The sequence below is a fragment of the Cherax quadricarinatus genome, chromosome 60, assembly GCF_038502225.1.
Source record: "Cherax quadricarinatus isolate ZL_2023a chromosome 60, ASM3850222v1, whole genome shotgun sequence".
In the NCBI taxonomy this organism is placed as follows: domain Eukaryota; kingdom Metazoa; phylum Arthropoda; class Malacostraca; order Decapoda; family Parastacidae; genus Cherax; species Cherax quadricarinatus.
The window spans coordinates 6,105,817-6,114,034 of NC_091351.1; the positions used below are offsets into that span (position 1 = coordinate 6,105,817).

Sequence of the window (8,218 nt, forward strand, 5' to 3'; positions counted from 1 at the left end):
GTATATTAGAGAAAGCTGCTGACGTCATTATTATTATTATTATTATTATTTCATTGGGAAGCGCTAAACTCATGGGGGTCATGCAAAGCCAGGGAAATGGAAGGCAAAGTGGTATGATCCACTGATAAGCATCAAAAATCCTTAACCCTTAACGGGTTAATTTTCCCTCTTCACATTTTAATGTACTTGGCACTTTACAAAATAAAAAAGACCCTTTTGTCTTTTTCAAGTGTTTTGACGATCCATTTTTATGATATGGTGATGGTGAGGGCTTCAAAAATCCAAATATAGTGCAGCTGCTCTCTAATTCCTCTCACTCCTCAGGTGCTGTGTGACCCTTACGGGTTTGTGGCTAGGAAAAATTCAACGTATACAATAAAGCTGGGAAATACGAGTTTATAACGCTGCCAATGTTCACTTCCATTTCTTTGCAGCTCCAGAGTTCAACGCCTTAAAAATTCAACATTTTAAAGGTGCATCTGAGTGAAACTGTCTGCCCCCTCCACAAGTTTTTATTTTCTCTACTGCAACTTGTGTCAAGACAGATTCCTGACCGATTTTTGCTTTATCCTCAAAAGCGAGCGAATAAAGAACGCGGTTCTGGAAAGAGTAAAGTTACCGAAGCTGGAAGAATGTTTACGGACCTCTTTAATTACGATTTTCTTACGTTTAACGCTTGCTGGGTAATCATGGATTTTGTCGCCAACACATGTTTATCAGAACATCAGACTGTGCTATGAAATTCTGGCCTGTCGAAAAACTGAAGAAAAGACTACTCAAAGATATGATTTTTTGTATAACAAGTGATACAAGGGCTTGAGGCAGCAGTGCTTGTAAGGAGAATCTCAGGGACAGCACTACAGAGACCTAACTCTTTTACAGGACATATTACATCAATAGCACCGACATGAATATAAAACACGGCAGATATAGTCGGCTAAGAGTGTTGTTGATGATTGAAGCGTTTGTGTACGATTAAAATCAGACGAAAACATATCTAAAAACACTTGGTATACCCTCTTTGGAACGCAGGAGAAATGGTTACCGGTTAAAAAATACGTGGAAAAAACTTCTGGGCCAGGGCCATAATGTGCGGATTACCAAAACTTATTTAACTTTTATTAATGTTACCGATAAACAAGCGGGGTTAATTTTTCTTTTATAAATATAGGTCAAATAAATTAGTTGACATTTTTTATATCAGTTGTTAAATAGGAGACCCTAATCGAAAGAAATTTTTATTGCTTTCAGAACGGAATACGTATATACATTTCTTTTTGAAAATTCAAAGCTTAAAATGATGGCTCTTATGTAATTTAACCTCACCAATAGTTAACGAAAACATCTTACCTGTTCTGTCAACAACACAAAACAAACTGAAAAATTGCATCAAACAGGCGGAACACTAGGACACAGATTATGGAAACGTTTCACTCAGAGTTTCCAAGTGAGCGAAACGTTCCCATAATAAATGACCTAATGTTGCACTTGTTTCTTACTAATAAACATAAAGCAGGTTACACAATGAATGAAATGGAAAGCTTTCGCCTCAGTTCAATTTTCCAACTTGAGAGCAATCTTTTAACGACAGTTTGGTATATTTTTACCATTATTAATTTGAAACAACCATGATTTGTTACCCCTGAGGCCTTGATGCCTTTGTCGTTCCTTTGATTCCTCTTCCGACAGTAATTTTTGCTATTCATTTAGTTTTTGTAATAGGGAAAGTAACTTTTGGCTACCAGTAATCTATGAGTAGATACTTTCTCAGTTAATAAAGATAGACAAACTAAGAAAATAAAGTGTATGGGAATACATGGGAAAGATAGAAAGCCGAGGATTTTGGATATTCACACTGAGGCTGTCTGCTGAAAGGGACTATCTGCTTCTATTAAGATTAAGGACAATCGTGTGTTATCTGTGTGTATGAGTCGAGGATGGAAAAGCAGAAGGCTGTCAAGGATACTATGGCTTTGTTGAGCTCTCGTACTGCGGAGCTGAAAGCTCTCATATTGCAGAACTGGAAGCTCTCATACTACAGAACTGGAAGCACTCGTATTGCAGAACTGGAAGTTTTCATATTGCAGAACTGGAAGCTCTCATACTACAGAACTGGATGCTTTCATATTGCAGAACTGGAGACTCTCATACTGCAGTACTGGAAGCTCTCGTACTGCAGAACTGGAAGCTCTCATATTGCAGCACTGGAAGCTCTAATACTGTAGAACTGGGAGCTCTCGTACTGCAGAACCGGAAGCTCTCATATTGCAGCACTGGAAGTTCTCGTACTGCAGAACTGGAAGCTCTCATACTGCAGAACTAGAAGCTCTCATACTGTAGAACTGGAAGCTCTCGTACTGTAGAACTGGAAGCTCTCATACTGCAGAACTAGAAGCTTTCATATTGCAGAGCTGGAAGCTCTCATACTGCAGAATTGAAAGCTCTCATACTGCAGAACTGGAAGCTCTCGTATTGCAGAACTGGAAGTTTTCATATTTCAGAACTGGAAGCTCTCATACTGTAGAACTGGAAGCTCTCATACTGCAGAACTGGAAGCTCTCGTACTGCAGAACTGGAAGCTCTCATACTACAGAACTAGAAGCTCTCATACTGTAGAACTGGAAGCTCTCGTACTGCAGAACTGGAAGCTCTCATACTGCAGAACTGGAAGCTCTCGTACTGCAGAACTGGAAGCTCTCATACTGCAGAAATGGAAGCGAAGTTTCGAAGTCAATGGATTTGCAGTAAAATTGGGACGATTTACATGATGTTTTCAGTAAAGTAACAGGCGTTCTAAAGTATGTATTATACCTGTGTTTCATCGGTGAGGCACCTGTGTAACTTCTGTGTTGCGTCTGTTATACCTGTTTAGCACCTATGAAATACATGTATCATATCTGTATTACACCTGTGATGCACTTGCATTACATTTGTGCTGCACATGTAATCACAACTGCGTTGAAAGCCAAAGAGAAACTAATTTTACTAAAATTTTTGCTCACCCTTTCAAAAAAATACTCTTGCGAGTTCAGGCACCGAATATAAAATCTGATACATTTAGAAACTTCATTGTTTCTTTCGTAAAAAAATTAGCATTCATGAAAATAAAATTTACCTTTTTGAGAATATTGATAGAATGAAAGATTATGTAAAATATTTGTTTCATGAACATGTAAGATGACAGGTAAATCTCGCAAATTCCTCCCCTCAAGGGTGGTGCCTGGTTAGTAAGGGTTCATTATTCGAGAAATTGGATAGGTTCTCCCTTCCGCAGATCAGACCTAATTGCCTCCCATTACCCATGCGTCATATGACCTTTAGGGATTTATTCTTTCCCCCATCATTATACTAATTACATATTAATACTTACCATTCAATAAACCTTTTGCTTTACTTTCCAGTGAGAGTTCTTGAATAGTTAATATTCCTGTTATATTTTCAATCCAAGTGATGAGACTTGGTTGAAGACCAGGATGTAAAGAGAAATATGTGAAGTCACTTCTGTTCTTTACTGTGTTTAAAGAAGGTTTGAGAATTAGCGAGTGTTTTGAGCTGAGAAATCACACAGGACTCTTGGTAATAAAGAATATAAATATACATAAGAACGATCAAGGTATAACTATTCTAGATAACTATTAGCAAAGTATAAGAACACAGGAAATGTATTTATCCTCACGCTAAGTTAAAATAACCTGCATCATTGGGAAATACTTTATTGTCAAAAGATTAGTTAAATTTCCCCAATTTGCAAATAATACTCAATATATAAAAAAAAGACTTCAATGAAAAGGTGGAACTGTAGGAGGGCAGCTACAATTTAGGGTAAAATGTGGTGGGCAATCGGAATTATCCCAGGAACAGTCATTTCGCTCACAAGCCACTCAGATAAGTGACAAGAACAGCCATTTCGCTCACAAGCCGCTCAGATAAGTGACAAGAACAGTCAGCCTCATGCCACAAATCACACAGAACGTTATAACCATGGGTGAGGTATGCATGCCCAATCATTTGCAAAGAGAGAAGTCATCTCATAATGATTCCTATTGGAGGAGGGTAAGAAATAAACACGTTTTGTCGACTACTGTGTAACTCGTTGCTGTCTGTTGGGTCCTTCACGTCCGCCACATCTCAAGGACGTAACGTTTTAAAGAGAAAGTCACCAAGGAAGTTAATGGCTTTGTACTGGGGAGAGGTACAATAATTAGAGTTATATGTTTAATAAACGTTCAGGGAAAATTTTGAAGAACAGCTGCTGTAATGAGGGTCGTTTTTCTTCACGGGGTTTTAACCTATCATTGTTATTCAATTACAAAGATTTCTATCCTGTCACGGTCATTCACTAAGGTTTAACATCTACTGTCATTCACGGACAGTTACTTACAGTACAAAGGTCATTCATCTGTCACCGTTATTCATTTGTGACAGTCAAGATGGTCAAAAAGTTATCAAGACTCCTCAGCCATGATCTTCATGTGTTCAGTCTATCAGTCTTGCTAAAAGTACAGCATATGCGCGGAGAAGCGGTTTACATACTGCAGACAGGAGAGGCGAAGCAGTTGTAGGCGGTATTACAAGTGGAAAAAAAATAGTGGAAGTAGGTATGCCTATAGGTTAGGCAAATTCCCTGAATCAAGTTCCTAACTGCTGTGCCTTATCTATTTATAGTATATAAGCCACTTCTCCGTGCATATACTATAGTTTCCATCAAGACTTATGGACTAAACATAATCACCTCGAGGCTGCGGGACTAATTACCTCAAACTCCATGATCAGCGCATATTACTACCACTAGTTACACTCAAGGCACTTATTCCTCTTACATTCAAGACAATTATTCCTCTTACATTCAAGACAATTATTCCTCTTACATTCAAGACAATTATTCCTCTTACATTCAAGACAATTATTCCTCTTACATTCAAGACAATTATTCCTCTTACATTCAAGACACTTATTCCTCTTACACTCAAGACAATTATTCCTCTTACACTCAAGACAATTATTCCTCTTACACTCAAGACAATTATTCCTCCTACACTCAAGACAATTATTCCTCTTACACTCAAGACAATTATTCCTCTTACACTCAAGACAATTTTTCCTCTTACACTCAAGACAATTATTCCTCTTACACTCAAGACAATTATTCCTCTTACACTCAAGACAATTATTCCTCTTACACTCAAGACAATTATTCCTCTTAGTTCGCTAAGTTATTCTCTGCTTATACGACATTATTTGAATATCACAAAAATTATAAATGTGAAATTCATTATAATTTAATGAATTTAGAGCTGTTTTAACAAATGGAATTCGGGCTAAAAAAAGAAAGGATTTATACATATATATATATTTTACGTATTAACAGGTTAAACAACTCTTCTTAGATGTTGAAATTTTTTCTTTTGCATTATTTTGGCAAAGCTTTTCTAACCAAAAAGTATAGAATATTGATTGAAAAATCTTGCATTTCGTGAAAAATACTTAGTAATAGTTCAAGCTGTGCTGTTTATCATGCTTGTGTTGTTTATCATGCTTGTGTTGTTTATCATGCTTGTGTTGTTTATCATGCTTGTGTTGTTTATCATGCTTGTGTTGTTTATCATGCTTGTGTTGTTTATCATGCTTGTGTTGTTTATCATGCTTATGTTGTTTATCATGCTTGTGTTGTTTATCATGCTTGTGTTGTTTATCATGCTTATGTTGTTTATCATGCTTATGTTATCATGCTTGTGTTGTTTATCATGCTTGTGATCATGCTTGTGTTGTTTATCATGCTTATGTTGTTTATCATGCTTATGTTATTTATCATGCTTGTGTTGTTTATCATGCTTGTGTTGTTTATCATGCTTATGTTGTTTATCATGCTTGTGTTGTTTATCATGCTTGTGTTGTTTATCATGCTTGTGTTGTTTATCATGCTTGTGTTGTTTATCATGCTTGTGTTGTTTATCATGCTTGTGTTGTTTATCATGCTGGTGTTGTTTATCATGCTTGTGTTGTTTATCATGCTTGTGTTGTTTATCATGCTTGTGTTGTTTATCATGCTGGTGTTGTTTATCATGCTTGTGTTGTTTATCATGCTTGTGTTGTTTATCATGCTTGTGTTGTTTATCATGCTGGTGTTGTTTATCATGCTTGTGTTGTTTATCATGCTTGTGTTGTTTATCATGCTTGTGATGTTTATCATCCTTATGTTGTTTATCATCCTTGTGTTATCATGCTTGTTTTATTTATTATGCTTGTATTGTTTATCATGCTTGTGTTGTTTATCATGCTTGTTTTATTTATTATGCTTGTATTGTTTATCATGCTTGTGTTGTTTATCATTCTTTTGTTTATCATGCTTGTGTTGTTTATCATGCTTGTGTTGTTTATTATGCTTGTATTGTTTATCATGTTTGTGTTGTTTATCGTTTTTGTGTTGTTTATCATGCTTGTTTTATTTATTATGCTTGTATTGTTTATCATGCTTGTGTTGTTTATCATGCTTGTTTTATTTATGCTTGTATTGTTTATCATGCTTGTGTTGTTTATCATGTTTGCTTTATTTATTATGCTTGTATTGTTTATCATGCTTGTGTTGTTTATCATGCTTGTATTGTTTATCATGCTTGTGTTGTTTATCATGCTTGTTTTATTTATTATGCTTGTATTGTTTATCATGCTTGTGTTGTTTATCATGCTTGTTTTATTTATGCTTGTATTGTTTATCATGCTTATGTTGTTTATCATGCTTGTGTTGTTTATCATGCTTGTTTTATTTATTATGCTTGTATTGTTTATCATGCTTGTGTTGTTTATCATGCTTGTTTTATTTATGCTTGTATTGTTTATCATGCTTATGTTGTTTATCATGCTTGTGTTGTTTATCATGCTTGTTTTATTTATTATGCTTGTATTGTTTATCATGCTTGTGTTGTTTATCATGCTTGTTTTATTTATTATGCTTGTATTGTTTATCATGCTTATGTTGTTTATCATGCTTCTGTTGTTTATCATGTTTTTATATTTTTTGTCACTTGTGTTACTCCCTCGGTTAAGTTCTGTATCATCGTCTTGCTGTATTCATTTTGAATTGCTGTCTTTCCCAGTCATCTTGAGTTGATGCTGTCTTCCCCCGTCATTTTAAATTGATGATGTCTTCTCCCGTCATCTTGAGTTGATATTGTCTTCTCTCGTCATTTTAAATTGATGCTGTCTTCTCCCGTCATCTTAAATTGATGCTGTCTTCTCCCGTCATCTTAAGTTAATGCTGTCTTTCCTCGTCATCTTGAATTGATGCTGTCTTCTCCCGTCATCTTAAGTTGATGCTGTCTTTCCCCGTCATCTTGAAGTGATTCTGTCCTCCTCCGTCACTTTGAGTTGTTCCTGTGTTCTGCCACTGTCTTATTTTGCATTATCTTCAATAACATTTTCATCGGCCTCACTTTACGCTGTTTCTTCGTTTCCTCTCAGTTGTCCATGCGCGTCTCTGTTGAAAAAAATAATCTTATCAATAATAACAAGAAGATCTCTCATGCAGGTACGAAAACACGTACACACTTTTCCCTACACAGGGCTGAATGCACACACACAGCTGAGTACACACAAAGACACAACTGAGAACAAATATACAAACATAAATATAAAGCACAGATTGATACCAAAATAAACACGATAGAGAGAAATCACGTCAAATAAGTGAAGGATGAGATTCTGCGTTCTTAGGCAAAACTGTTCAAGCAACGATACCACGATAAGGTGACCCCAGCTTCGGGGTTCTGATGATGGTGAAGGGGAGGGGGTGAACAAGTGCACGTTCTGGGAAAGCGGAAAGGGGTTAGCGGGAGGTGGGCAAGTGAATTGCTCAAGGTAAATTGGAAGGGGTTAATCGAGACGAACTCTATAGAGTACAAGATTTCAAACGTAAAAATGATGATGCTCATGGGGGCTTGGAACCACCACAAAAGTCGATTGTTAAGAAGTGCGGGTCCAAGAACTGGAACTCGATCCCGGAAAACTCAAACAGGTTTTAACCCCCTTCCCACTCACACACACACACACACACACACACACACACACACACACACACACACACACACACACACACAAACACAAAGTGCAACGAAATTAGTCCTGGAGGAAAGTAAAAACAAGAGAGACGAAAGGAACTAGATCTGATAACAATGGATGAAAGAACAACTAAGGGAAACATGCTAACATACAACATACTCAA

General features: G+C 36.5%; 1 long non-coding RNA gene across 1 annotated transcript in view; it reads right to left on the reverse strand.

Annotated features, from left to right (window-relative positions):
* Positions 1-6,473: 6,473 nt before the first annotated feature.
* Positions 6,474-8,218, reverse strand: part of LOC138854462 (uncharacterized) — an 84,968-nt gene continuing 83,223 nt past the window's right edge. The window contains exon 4 of the long non-coding RNA XR_011393670.1: positions 6,474-7,474. This is a non-coding gene — a long non-coding RNA (uncharacterized lncRNA). The remainder of the gene's footprint in view (positions 7,475-8,218) is intronic.